General features: G+C 39.9%; 1 protein-coding gene across 3 annotated transcripts in view; it reads left to right on the top strand.

Moving 5' to 3' along the window:
* RSU1 (Ras suppressor protein 1) overlaps window positions 1-14,725 on the top strand; it is a 103,211-nt gene that overhangs the window by 72,664 nt on the left and 15,822 nt on the right. Inside the window, exon 9 of one of the 3 annotated variants that reach the window (XR_003573233.1) lies at window positions 8,324-8,513. The exons of the other annotated variants lie outside the window; for them this stretch is intronic. The gene's annotated coding sequence lies outside the window, so the exon portion shown is untranslated. The remainder of the gene's footprint in view (window positions 1-8,323; window positions 8,514-14,725) is intronic. 3 annotated transcript variants of the gene reach the window in all.

The following is a 14,725-nucleotide window of genomic DNA, read 5'->3' as shown; positions in this document are numbered from 1 at the left end:
TTACAAAACAAAATTTGGAATTTTACTCTACATTTATAGGAGAAATAGTTGAAGAGTTGCAGATTCGGAGCTTATAGGTTTTCAGTGGCATTTAATGTAATTAAAATAATTAATATTGGAAAACTGTGTATTCAATAAGAAATACAAATCTGCAGTAGTAGACCTGAACTCTCCATCCTGGAAGGGAAATGATCAGCCAGTGTCAGAGAACTGTAAAATAATAAGTGGCATGATACAGAGGAACTTTACAAAGCATTTCTCATAATCCAAGAATTACGAGAAATAATCTGGGATAGAAGTATAACAGACAAAAGGAAGGAGGTAGATGGTTTGGTTTTTAGCATGCCATTCATTCCCAGCCTCATTGTGCTGCTGTCTGAAGGCAAGATCACTTCTCCTCATATCCCTATCACCATCATTCCTACAGAAAGAAAATGGGGTGCCTGGACAGAAATCTGCTGTGTACTAGGAGTAGTAGTCATAGCACATGCATCACTTAACCCAGACACTGCATCTGGCCATACCATTACCCTCCAGGTGCAATTTTTGCCTCTCTAAGGAGCTGTATTTCAGTGTCCTGGACATTCCTTGCATGTGGCCAGATTACTCATGTTCAGGGGCGCATGTTTAGTGTTCAGGTTATTGGAGATGGATCCACCTAAAGCTCTATGAGCAGAAAAAGTTATTTTCCTTTTGAGATTCAGAAGATGGGATGGGAGTTAGTGGGGATGGCAGTTAAAAGAAGACTGTGCAGAAGTCACCTGTGGTTGACAGGAGATGCATTGAGATTTGTATGGGTTTTTCTTCCTCTTGCCCATGCACCTTCATGTTATGTCAAGCCATGTGTTTGACATGGTCTGTGTAGCAGTGTATTGCAAGGAGGATCAAGTGCTTTAACAGAAGAGGAGATGGTGGTTGTGCTGTGCCAAGAGGGGCCCCAAAGAAGCAGCATCTGTGCCACCTGCTCCCCACCAGGTTGCCATTTTGGAAGAGCTGTTTCCTCTGCAAAGGACAGATGAAAGGAGAGCCCTGTTTTCCTCTGAGATGTAGTGTCCTCTGGTGCCTGTTGGGTTTCTACTGCTCTGGGCTGAATACGTGCAGTCTGATATGCCACTTGGGCAAGGTTACTGACCCATGGTCTACATAGAGTCATTCTGTAACTGCTACATTGCCTGAGAGGCTACGATTATTCAGGATCAATTCAGCTTTTGGGGCTGGAAGCTGTTTTTAAGACCTCAGCTGCTACACGTGTGCTTCCCTGCCCTTTCATCAGTGCTGAGGCTCAGGGCCAGGGGGAGATGCCTGGTCAAGGGTCACATCACCTTCCAGCACACCAGCTGCTCCCTGAGACCTGCCAAAATGCACCCTCGTGTCCTGAGACAAAGGTGCTGTACCCCTCCAGTGAAGTCACCTGCCATTTACTGGGTGGCTGGAGGACATGTGCAGGCAGCTCCTGCAGGAGCAGCTCCTGAGCTGTAAATCCTCAGCATACTGATGGTGACTTGTCCGTCAAATTGCACCGTTGCTGGAGCTGTAGTCTGCACCTTAGATAACCTTGGGTATCTTTGTCCGTCTCCTTTTCACATATGGTCAGCATGCACATGGTGTAGGCAAGTTTTGAAACACACAGAACTTAAGAAATATTTTTCTTGTACCCATAAAATATCTCACCTGCATTTTGACAGAGTTATAGAAGCTCCAAAGCAGCCATATAATGGTGTGAAATAGTTTTCCTTCAACAACATCTAGTGGCACCAGTTCTTATTTATGTTTCCTGGATTTGTAACTCCAACAGCAGTATTTTTAAAAATCAGATAAAGTGGTTTCATCTATTGGTTATATTTTTTGATGTTTTGGGAGATACGTTTAGTTTTTATGTTGGAAGCCACCAGGTTATTTTAGAACCTGATGAAAAACATTGAGAAGTAATTGTAAAGCAAGGCTTTGGGAAATCACGTTTTCAAGCGTAATTCCTGAGAAATATATTAGATCTGTAGTACAGTTTAAGTGCAGTGCTTTTAAGGACTATGTGTTTTGCAGAAATAACATTTGTCATCCAGTCATTTTTCCCAGGTAAGCACCCTTCCTTCGGTGTATTGCAAGAATTCCTGGACATGTAAATAACAACACGCAGGAATGTCCATGGGAGCAGGGCTTAATGTGGGACAAATGCTTCACTGGTGCTTCTGCTCCCAGAGAACTTTCCCCTTGTGTTTGATATAGCAGTCCTAGCTGATTGCTCAGATATTTTTAAGAAAACTTTTTTTGCCATCTTCTATCCCTGTGTCTTTACACACTTCAAATTTTGAGAAAATAATTTTTCTTTCAGTCCAGCTGTTTTGTAGGCACTGCTAGTTGAAATAGTTTTCCTGTGTTCGTTGGTTTAGTAGCTTTGATGAATCAGTTCAGTGAAAAATACCTTTCAGAGATGTCCCTCAGACTCCCAGAACAGTGCCCTAGTGTGACAGGTGATTCTGGTACCTTTAAAATAGGAACTCTCAGTATAATTACATTTTTTTTATTCACACTTGGGTGATGGTGATATTTTTTTACTTTCTTGACAGTCTGTGTACAAAAGAATATGTATGTGTATGTATAATTTAATGAATGAGTCTATTGTCCTTTTCACCCCACTACTCTCTCCCAACCCTAAAAAACAAAAAGGAAAAAGAAACAATCTACTTCTTAGAACAATTTTGATTAATGCATTGCTTTAAAATTCTGGCATCAGGAAATAGAAGAAACGTATTTTGGATAACTGGATTTTTCTGGAAGACTTGCTTTTAAAAGTAGTTTTATATCTTTGCCTGGGTTAAGTGATACAGCAAATGCTTTTGATATAGTATTTGTGTTTCATCTGAAGGCTGTAAATATTTTTTTCAGATCTGCCTCAGATATCCCTGTGTTTAGCAGAAATTCTCCCTCTGACTGAAGCGTATCCATCATTCTTTAGTGTATCCATCATTGCTCATCCTGATTCAATAAGAGATTATATCTTATTATCCTTCCAGTGAGTCACTGTATTTATGGATTTAACTGGTATTGTCCTGATGTATCATCTTTGATTCAATGTGAAGGGTGTCATGGGACTTACTCCCTGTACACCACATACTGTAGGTTGGTGTTATGTGGTGCTGAGCCATCCCAGGGACCGCTTTTATCTGTGAGTGGTACCAATAGATAACAATTCAGGTTTTGTTAGTGCGGGGTTAATATATTCAGTTTTGTTAAAATGAAATGTTAAGGAAAGCTTCAGTTTATCTTCTAACACTGGAAAGTCTAATCTGATTTGGTAGTTAGAGGTTTTCACATAGTTTCTTTTTCAGAGTCATCACAGAGGATTACACATATCTATTTACCCTTGTTTGGTTATTCAGTCTTATGGTAACTCAATAAATATTCAACAATTCTACATGGATATTTCAACTCCTTTGAGAACTGAGGCATGAGGTATATTCAGATTGAAAATTCAAGGAGTTTTAATTGTGATGGTGTATGTGACTCCTGGTAAGTTTTAGGCTTCTTAAAAGGTGGTGCTTCACATAGCTTTGCGTGTCATTCAGGCATGTCCATTTTAACTCTCTGTGCATAATTAGTTGAAAATTGTTTTGTTTTTCTGCTTGTTGTAATTACAGTAAGATACTTTATGATCTTGTTAAAATTCTCCTAGAAAACCCAAAAACCAACAAACCAAAACACAAGAAGAATGCAGATCCAGATGTGCTTTTTTAATGACGACAAACACAGTTCAGATTTCAAAGTGTTAGAGGTCAGCAAAGACATCTTTTCTTATTTGTGCATTTTCAGGAAGTAATTTTAGAAAATAATTGAGATTATAGGCTTGCAAATAAAGAAGAAGACACGAGGAGCTGTGCTTCTGTGGCACTAGTAGTTGCCAGTAAGACTGTAAGGCGAGGAAGTTAATTACAGGATCATAACAGTCTACAGATGTTTAAAAGATGAAACCCCTAGTCAGAGTAATATTTTTATTGCTTATTACACTTGGGATATGAACAATTTCAACCTGAATGCCAGGGAAGACCTCTTCAAAGCAAGATACAAGTGAATTAACTCCTTGGATCGTACTTTTCCCTGAAGTACTTAGAACACATAGTTAGCAATATTTAATAAGGACGAACACTTTCATTGCTTAGAGCATGGGCTGAGTTCTGTTCTTAGCTGCTCTGGTGCTTAAAGCACTTTTCTTGGGGCCATCCAATTACAGCAATCTGTTAACCTCTTTGGAGGAAAAAACTGAAACCCGTGTCCAGAGAGATGAATGAGATGGACCTGAGTGCAGACAGCTCTCTGAATAGGCTTTTGATTAAAAAATTACTTCATTCTTAAGTACTGATTGGGGAATTTCAGAGAAACAGATGAGAACCCGATATAGAAAAATTCTTGTATTTCCTGCTGGAGAAGAGTGTTCGCGCAGGCTGGAAGCAGCCAAAATAACCAGCTTTTAGAAAATCCTCTTTGCAGGAAAAGGATAATTTCATTGCATTTTTGAGAGACAGTTGCTAGTTTTCCCAGCAAGTATTCCTGATGGTTACTGCATGCACTTAGCAGCAAGCAGAGAACAATAGTCATTCTCAAGGAAGAAAAAATGTGGTTTTTTTCAAACAAAAAAGGCATTATCCAGATAATTTATTCATTTTTTAACCTTTGAAGTCCCTTCACATAATGCCATAGATTTGCCAAATTAAAGGAGGTAAGAACTTCAGTGATGAAAAGCATCAGACACAAATTCCGTAAGTCAATTGCAAGAGAACGTTATGGACATGCAGAGGAGAGGGGACATGCTTCAGTGGAGTTACTGGGGTGTTTTGGGGAGTGGACTGACTGAGCAGGCATAGGAAAGATTTCTTTAGATCACATCAAGTTTAAAATTAGTCATTCTCAGGGAAGAGTCCGAACAGTTATGGGAAGAATTGTTACCTACATGACATTTCTCTTGCAGATCCTTGGATGGTGGTCCTGGCCATTCAACGTCTGGTGTTTGCTGTGATAATCAGCGTGTTGTGTCTGCTGTGTCACTCCTCTGATTCTGAAATGTCTGACTGGCTGGCTTGACAGGTTTCTTTGTACTGGCTTTGAGCTCCTGGATAAAAATTCTTGACAACGTAGTTGTTCCTTCTCATCTGTCTAGCTGATTTCTAGTAGGTGTGAAGCTGTGGTGCTTGTTGTTGAGATTTTGACAAGGGTTTCAGGTTTGGCACTCCCCAAACTAAGTGATACTCATCGTTGTTTGAGCCTTCCTAAGAGGCAGTTTAAGTTGGTACCTTAGGAGTGAGAGTATTCTTGTCTATCAAAGAAGTTGTCTCTGTCAGAACAGAAAGTTCCTCACACAGGGAAGTCAGAGAAATCAAGAAATCCTTATTAATACTTATATATGTAAAATATCCATTCCTTTTTTTTTCCCCCCCAGTTCTTTTCTGCTGTGTAGGAGACACCTTCAGGGTTGTGTTTCGTTTTGTCCCTTGTTCTGTCTGCCCATCTGAATCTTGAATCCCAGTAATTAAATGTAGACCTCCTTGTAGTCACTTCAGTGGCTTTTAATCTAATCTGCTGGTCTCTTTGTGCACTATGTGTGTTCCCAAATTGACTTGATTATGTTGATAACATTTCTGAGTCATCTGTGGACTTATTTATTTATCACCACAACCAGTCCACCCATTGACAGTTGAGTCAAAGGCAAGATCTTTTACCCTGGAATGTAAGAAAAGAGTAAAACATATATACTGTAATCTCCTAACTTTGGAAAGTAAAATAGAAACTGTCCACTGATGTAAGAGATCCATCATGCTGTTCCAGTTTACACCTAGCAAGGATCCGTCCCCTGGCATGTAAACTGAGCACACTTACTGCGTTGCTTTTGTCTGTTCTTAAAGGAAAATTCTGATACCCAGCATGCCAGAAAGTATTCGAGCTGGCTTTGATGAGTACGAATAACGGTAAAGATACAACAACATAAGGCTCAGTAGTCTTGTGCAGCTGAAACTCATAGCTCTGCTTCTTCACTGCTTCTGTTGTCTGTGCTGCCTTGGCTGGGAAATCACTTCTTCCTTTTCAACAGACTTGCAGTTTAGGAATGACTCATCCCTTTCTTGCACTGACGTTGACCTCGGCAGAGTTATTCCTTTTCTGTGTGCGAGCAAATGAGAGGAGAATTAAGCCTGCAATCCTGAAAAGAAGAATTGCTTAAATTTGATCTCATGAATAAATACTGAGTCGTAATTTTATACTATTTCTGGTGTTCAGATGGAGACAGCAATATATTAGGAATTAAATAATAGTTTTGAAGCAGATTGAAAATGCAGTGTCTGCAGTTACTCCGTTATGACCTTATCTGTGTTACTGCTCCCAGTGATGGGACCCCAGCAAGGAGACACACGAGCTTTGTTCAGTTCTTCCTGGTGTTGGCTGATCTTGCCATCCAGCATTCTGGTTTTTGCTTTCTTCCAAAACAGATCAATAGGATAAATTCCTATTAAGAAATTACGTGCACTGAATGGCAATGTACATTCCTCTTGAGTTACTGTAATACTGCCTTGTTTTACGTGAAACTAATATTCGTGCCCTAAAGCTTGTTGTTAGGTCTGTAGTATCAGTCTTCTGACATCTCTGAGATGCTGGTATCCAGCCTTCTAAGCTGGAGCAATGTTAGCATGCTTTGGTTAGGCATTAATGTCTTTCCTCTCAGAGAAGGCAGGTTTAAAATAGGCAGTGTCACTTCAGTGAAGATACATTTGAGACTCAGACACATGCAGTGTTAGTGCCTGATGTTTGACATTTTGAAAGATTGTATTTTCATGTTAGTAATTCTGAGTAGGGAAAATTAAGATCCTTGAGAAACAGCTTCCAAATTGTGGGGTAGACTTTTGACTGTCAAAAAAATAATACTTTCAAAGTGAGAAATTATTTTTTATTTATACATTCTGCATCTGTGATTAAGGTAACTATGAATAATTACTCTCTGGACTCCCTTTGGACTAATAGCAATGTTTTTCACAGCTATTACTTTTGAATATAGCAAGAGGATTAGAACATAATGGCTTAAATAGAAAAAAATTTGAAATTTAGCTTCATTTGAAATTTAGGTTAGATTGTAACAGTGAAGCATTAAAAAAAAAAAAAAACAAACCACAAAACAAAGCTGATCTTCATTAAACCTTTCTTGCCTGCCCCCTCCACTCAAATACCTTTTTGCCTCTGAGGAGGAAGTTGCTCTAGGGGCTCCATAAGAAGTGGCTCATTGTCCAGCACTAATTGCTGAGCTGTTGTTTCTTGGGTGTTTTGGTTTATTTCTGTTTTTGATCAGATCTTCATGATCAAGGTATGTGTAGCTACACTTATGTTTAGGAGAGATTAAAAAACATTATGTTCTTATGGTAATGAGATGACACGTTTTCTTTACATTTGCATTTTGTCGAAGTATGTTCAGAACAATACTTAAACTGCCTTCCTCTGTCTCTTGTTTGTGGGACAAAAAGCAGATGGGGTGAGACTTTGCCAAAAATTACAGCCCAGTAGTGGGAAAGGGCTTGAAATAAAACTAGATCATGAGGCGAAAATCCTCAATGATTGTAGGTAAGACGAAAAGCTGTGCTGCAGAGTGGTCAGTGAAGGGTCAGGGATGCCTTCCTCCAGCATCCTGAATCAGAGGACTTTGCAAACAGCCCCATGTCTCTCCCTACAGCAACTCCTGGTAGAGCCATCTGGTTTGAACACGGTTTTGCAAAGTTACATTCCCTCCTGATCAGCGTTCCGGTAAGTGGGTCCTGAGGAAAGTTGTGCATTGCTCTGACAGGGATGTTGAAGGATCATTACTGCTGAGCAAGCCAGGGCCTTGTAAACCTGTCATGTTAACGCAGCAGTGCCTGTAACAAGCTGTGTTCGTACGCTCTGGTAGAAAGGGAAAAGCACTTCCCCTTCTGGATGTGAGGTGAGGTCTTCAGTCACGCCGTCCTCGTGCTCTCTGGAGTATAAGAACTTCTGTTGTTTTTTGGTTTATATTTATTTCTATGCCATTTGAACTGCAAGCTGTAGTAACCAGATCAACAAGCCAAAGATCACAAAGTAGAAACAAAGGGGGTGACTTGTCTGAGATGGCACTTGATCTAAAATTTCAGACAAGAGCAGATTACATAGAGAAATAATTTTCTCAAGAGATAACTATTAAAGTGTCTTTGTAGCTTAAAAAAAGGTAATGAAGTTGGTGGTAACCTGTTCAGAGCATATTTCAGCCTGTTGTTGTTGCTTAGTACACATGTGGCACAGTGTGAGTTTTTTCTAAAGCATAATTCTGTCTCTATTTCCAAAGGCCAGTATCAGGAAGATGGGCAGCAATGGGGGTTTGAGTGGATCCTGTAGTGATCGGTGTGTTGGAAGTGGATGCTCAGTGCTGGATGAAAGCCTTTTCATTTGCAAGCTGACTGACAGCAAGAATTAAACCCCTGATCCCACATCCTTTATGTTGGTCAGTGGAACAATGCCATAAGCAGATTGCTCAGGTTGCAGTATCTAAGGAAACTTCTCTGAGAAAAATTGTAATTATTCATCTTAATCCCTCATTTTCAGATGCAGAATTATCAATTAGGCTTAGAGCATTTAACCCTAGAATCCCAAGGAGAAACCAACTCTGTTCAGTGCAAGGGACTGGAGTTTTACCATTAGCTTGAATTGAAGATGGGAGTTCTTTGCTGTTTATCTGCTGAGATGAAATTATGTCCTGACTGCAGAGAAACAGTAACACTCTTTGCTTCTCCCACTCCATCACATCAGGTGGTCCTAACCATCTTGTTTGGCCATTCATCTTGGTTTTTATGCTCATCTATGAACAAAGGAATTGTGCATACAGTTGTATACATAAACCCTGACTGAGACTACCTGTTTGTGGATTTATCAGGTTTAGCCCATTGTGGACAGCACAGCTGAGCCACTGAGACCATCGAATAACTGGTACTCAGCTGAGAAAATTTCATAGCAGGTCACTCTTGCTGCCACCTCAATAAAAAATTGTGAAACCTGAGAATTTTGTTCCACAGAGAAAATAATTAGAAGCTTCAAGACAATCAACAGGACTCAGATTCCTTTTTCAGGAACAGCAAGTATGTGGATATATTAACCTGTAACCTTCCCTACTGAAAGCCTAGCATCTTGCCTAACTTGATGATGTAAACCAGCATTTTGTTAGATTCAAAATGCTCCCTCAGTTGCAAAAATTAAAAACCAAAAAACCACCAAAAAACAAACCCACAAACAAAAAGGGGTAAAAGAAGCACTGGAGCTCTTTGATATGAAAACATGTATCATTTTGTAGCCTGCAAACACTTGATCAGTTACTATGAAAGTACAGGTGCTTGGTGTGAAAGTTCCAGAAAATATATTGCATCACTTACATGGTGATAAATATTTTTTTAAAAATAGATCTTGTGAACATCTACTTTTTACATATTGTTGCAATGAAAAGTGAAACACATGTTCCTGGGTTTTAAGCTGGACATCTGCATAAATTGCAGTGCTGCTGTAAATATTTCTCAACATGGACAGGTAGATGCTATTGGAAAAACCAGAACAAATTCTTAAGTTGCCAATATTGTCACAAAGTCTCCCTGCAGAATGAAGTTGTTTGACAAAGTGTTTCCCTGGTGATTTGGCTACAGATGAAAATGTCTTCAGCAATAAAATTCTGTGCTCAGGTCTCAGCTCTCTGTGCTCATCAATCAGAAAATGACACATCAAGGATTTTTTTGCTGGATTAGGTATATTTTGCTGGTGGGGAAAATATGTGAGACATTGATAGTCCTTTAAATTTCTGTATGTCGGAGTTTTTTTCTTCTCTTAAATACACATTATTTTAAAATATATATATTTTTTGCCTAAAGCTTCCTTTAGTAATCAACAGTGCTGCAATAGAACTAATGTAAAGCTGTTTCTTAAATACACAGATTTTCTTGCCTGGAGATAAAGCCTACTCTCTGAAAATCATTGTCAATCATAGGGAAGAGAGAGCTGAGGGAAGGATGGAGAGATGTACATTTAGTGACAGCATTTCTACCATCAGTGCACTGTCCTTTGTGGTTTAATATATTAATGTTTTGCCAATAAATGGCGTTTTGTAGAATTTTTGTGGCTCTATGTGTTGTAAACACAGTTTTGCTGCAGATAATCATGTTCTACATCTGCTGATACTTTCATAAGGTATCATTAATGGCTTTAGAAAATTCAATTACATGGCTGCAAAGAAATAAATCACCTCATAGTTTAATTACCTCTAATATAACGGCAGCAGATATCTTCTGGGAAGCTGTTTTCTGTGTTACTAGATGACTGTCAATGATGAAGCTGCTTTTCTTAAAGGGTGCTCTATTAGGGAGATTGTTTCACAGTGTTTTATGCTACATCTGTTGCTGCCACCACTAAATTTTATAAAGGAATTTGAAATATGACAGATGTCAGTAATGACTTTTATTTCATGCCTACTTTTTAAGGGAAAAAAATGGAACTTACTGCAGTTCCCATAAAGATTTATATGAAATGTTTCATAGGAAATCCTTTTAAAATACTTTGAAAGTGTTATTTTGAATGATGATATGGGATCCAGGGAAATATCTTAAAACACATTTTAGCAGATCCCTTCTGTGCTACGTGTGGCCATTTGTTTCCTACTTAAATGTCTCAAAACTCCTCTTCAGATCCAACCACCTGAGTGGCGAAAAGGGCGCACAGATGGAAAGACGAGTATCCTATATTAAAAAAAGGAGTTACAAAAGGATGGGAAACAAGGAAAGGAAAGAAGAAAGCATAAAAGTGGTACAGGAGGAAGACCAGTAAGAAGATGAAGGCTGATGAGCTGGAAGGGGAAGAGAAATGGGAAGAGCTGAGATTCCAGACAGGGGAGATAAATGAGAAGGGTCAGCTGATTAGGCAAAGAGAAGAGATAGAAGGAAGCGCAGCAGCGGCAGAAAAATGGAACATTTAGTAAAAGCAGAAATCAGGGACACAAATAAGGAAAGGATAGTGTATAAAAGAATATTGGCAACCTTTTCCTCCCATTACCAGTCAATAGGTGCGAGAGAGGGGCGATGGACAATTGTCAAAAGCACAACAAGCTTGTATTTTCTTGCTTGTCTTCTTCTTAGAACTCAGAGGGAGGGGTTGTGTGACTTTGGTGTACCATGTTAACTTTGGGTCAACTGCACTTGCTTTAATAATACCACTATATTGCTAAACTCAGTGACTGCTTTGAATTACTTGAGTCATATTATTTTAGGAACATAGCTTGAACTAACAGGCTTTAAAATTATTCTGAGCAATTTTGAATCATCTCTTCCTCGTGCTTCTAGAAAAGTGCAGGTTTCAGTACATCCCCTCCTCTATTTTAATGCAATAACTAGCAAACACTTTGACTTCATAGCTCAAGTGAGTAAGGGATGTGCAGCCTTCAGTGTGCTAAATGTGGTGGTGGTGCATAATCTCAAGCATCTCCTGTCCCTAGGGTGGTGAGATGGCTCTGGAGGAGGTACAGAGCTCCCAAGATTTAGATGCTGACCAAGATGCATGAGTGTGTGCAGGGATGTGAAACCCTTGGCTGTGCTGTGGCCCACCCTTTCATTTGCTGGCTTGGCAGGATGAAAGAGCAGGGCTTTTTAAGTGATAAAGCCCTGGTACATTTTTGCTCTCTGGACCAGAGTGGACAGGGGAGTGTGCCCTGCCCTTTTCTTTGGGCAGTTTCCTTACAGCAGGGGTCACACGTTGATAACACTTTACAGGCTAATAGGTAGGTTGTTAACTAATGGCTATTTTTAGTCTCTAAGTTGTGGACCATAACAATAAGAATACATTCTATTTCTAAAGGTGTTTTTTAAAGGAAAAAAATGGGGGGTTTTGCTGAATTCAGGAGGTGGGAGTTATACAGCACTTAATGTGTTGAATGCAGTGAGAGAAAATTTGAGCATAAGGTACAGAGACATGTGGGTTGGGTTTGGATGAACACATTTGTGTGTGGAAAATTATATACTGTCTCAAGGAAAATTACTCTTTCCTTCTGAAATAAATTGCTGTTTTCTCCCATGTAGTGAGAGAAGTTAAGATCTCCCATTGTTGCAGTTATAGTTTTTTCCCCCATACACATAAACAAAGTTTCAAATTTTTGGAACTAATTGTTGCAAAAATTATGGAATATAATTCCTTCAAGGGAGTTTCTTTTTTCCTTCAAGTGTTTTATTTCATGTCCTAATTATTTTATACTGCATTGTGAACTCCTGTCTTGTTCTTCATTGTTCTTTCAGAAATGAAAGATACACTGCAAGTGTATCCCCCCTCCTCACTGAAAACAATTTCCAAATAAAAAAAAAATGTTCAGAAAGGCTCTGAGAATATCTGATCTAAAGTTGCCAGTACTGAAATAGTATTTCAAGAATATAGTAAAAAAAAAATCAGTAAGAACAGAATCAAGTTAAATGAAATCATCTTGTTTCTCTCAGGCCAGAATTAACATAAGTACAGAATGGGTGTAATACAGAGTAATAAAGAGTAATAACATATAGTCACAGCCCAACTCAACAAAATAGCAGGCAAGGAAGATGTATCCTGGAAAAAAACATAGCTCAAAGGAAAGTTCTGCCGTTTTGTCCTTGCCTCTGTCTTTATTTTTGATTCTACAGCTGATCTTCAATGCATTTCCTGAGCAGGGGCAGCTTTTAAAATGGAAAACTGCTCACAAGAACCAGAATTTTCAAGCAAAGGTTCTCAATCTGCCTCCAGTGATACTAAGACAACGTGTTTGATTTTGATTTTGGCCCTTTTATCTAGTCTGGAGTGGGACCTCATTTGGGGCAGCCATGGTGAGTTTGCAACATGGAGCAGTGGAACTGTGTCAAAGATGTAGGGACATCAGCGGGGAGTAAAACTCTGTTTTTGGAAACATTGTACAGGGAAAAGAGGTGATTCTTCAAACATTTGAGATGAATGAGTGCAGAGCGAGCCCCGAGCCGGCTGGTGCTGTTTGCAGGATCCTGGGCGTTGCCATAGAGACCAAGAAAGGGGGAACAGAGGAGTTTTGAGGAGAATATCAGCTGGGGCTTCAGTGACACTAACTTACCATGTGATGTCTGCCAAAGAGCCCCACTGGGGAGATGGGGAGTAATGTGACGTGAGAGCAGGAGAGCATCAAGGTCACATGGAGTCTGGTAAGAACTACTGAAGTCATGTCTTGGACAAGTGGGCAGGCAGTGGAAATAAACTCACCTTGTGTTCACATATGCAGGTTATTTCCAAGTTATCTATTGGCACATTTCCTGACAGGGTAATTGCTTCTACTTCCTCTGCCATTCCTGAAAATATTGGGTTTAATTCTAACAGTGCCTGCTGTGGAGATAATTGCCAGGTCCTCTCTGTCTTGAGAGTACCACGCTCACATCCCAGAGGCCTCACAGGCTCTCCTGCCCTGACTGTCTAGTTCTCTTGGTAAATCAAAAAAAAAAAAAAAAGCGTGGGCTGACCTTTTCCTTGTGCTTCGACAATAGTTTTGTGGTCTCTGCAGTATTTTCTCTTGACTCCTAGAAAATGCAGAGTTGACATCTGTGGTTGGTTTGTGTTAGTGGAACAGATTTAGGAACGTGGGTTACCTGCACAAGTGTCTTCGCTAGGGCCGTGAATCTGAGCTGTTGGATCTTCCAAGACAGATGCTGAGTGTTACTTGTAGGCAGCTCGCTGGACCTAGCACTTATCCCTCGAGACTGGGGATCCACCCACTCTCTCCACAGATCTGCAAATTTCTCACAAAGCATCAGGCCAACTGTTGTGTTTGGAGCCAGGTGACTTCTCTCTTCAAGCAGATAGTTTGAGCTGTACTCAGTCTATACTTCACAGGAAGTCACTATCCAGGACTTGCACTAAAAAACTCATTTTTGTTGAAGTAAGAATTATTAACTTTAACTAAATACATGAAGCCTGTCGAGTGGGTACAGTGCTAAAGATGTCGAGTGAATGAATCATGTGCAGGAAGGAGAGTCGGGACAGAGTTTGTTGCTATAGTATGGAATCAGAATCTGGACAAGGCTCAAGATCAAGATATATGACTGCTCAGATACAAAGTAAATAGCATTTTTAAAATTAATGTCCTTGACATTGGCTCTGTTAATACTTCCCTTTTGCAACATTTATTTTTTCATTAATGCAGCTAATGTGACTGAGAGATAGATGTGAAGAAGTGACAAGCACCATGTATGTTTAAACAGGGAAAGGTCTGCTGCAGTCTGTGCTCATGCTGACAGTGCTTGGTCTTGAAGTAATGGTACTGAAAATTGTAGACTAAGGAGAACAGCATTTAAGGGATATGCTCCTTGCATCAGTCAAGAGCCTCCCCTGTTCTTCTATTCTGTACCATAAGAGCTTAATGAATTCACGTGGTCCACATGCTCAGCTATTCCCTCCTTCCCTGCATGCTCCCTTTCTTCCTCGAAGTGAGAGTTACCTGCTTTGTCCTCTTTCCCATGCCAGCGTCAGTTGCTTTTACGTACATGAAGCTTTGTGGGTCTCTTACCACTTTTGCCCTCACAGCTCTTCTTTCCTCTCGTCCATCCTTCCCGTAGCTTGGTCTTTCTTCCTCTCCCTGAGGCAGTTTGTTCAGCCTTCCTAAACTGTACTGGTAGCAAGTCCTGCAAGGATATGGGGGAAATGGGGGGGAAGTGTTAACTCTGGCAAAGAGTTAACCACTGGC

This window comes from Empidonax traillii, unplaced genomic scaffold, assembly GCF_003031625.1.
Source record: "Empidonax traillii isolate 1590-97213 ecotype Southwest subspecies unplaced genomic scaffold, ASM303162v1 scaffold801:size538433, whole genome shotgun sequence".
NCBI lineage: Eukaryota > Metazoa > Chordata > Aves > Passeriformes > Tyrannidae > Empidonax > Empidonax traillii.
This window is presented reverse-complemented; position numbering and strand designations above follow the sequence as displayed.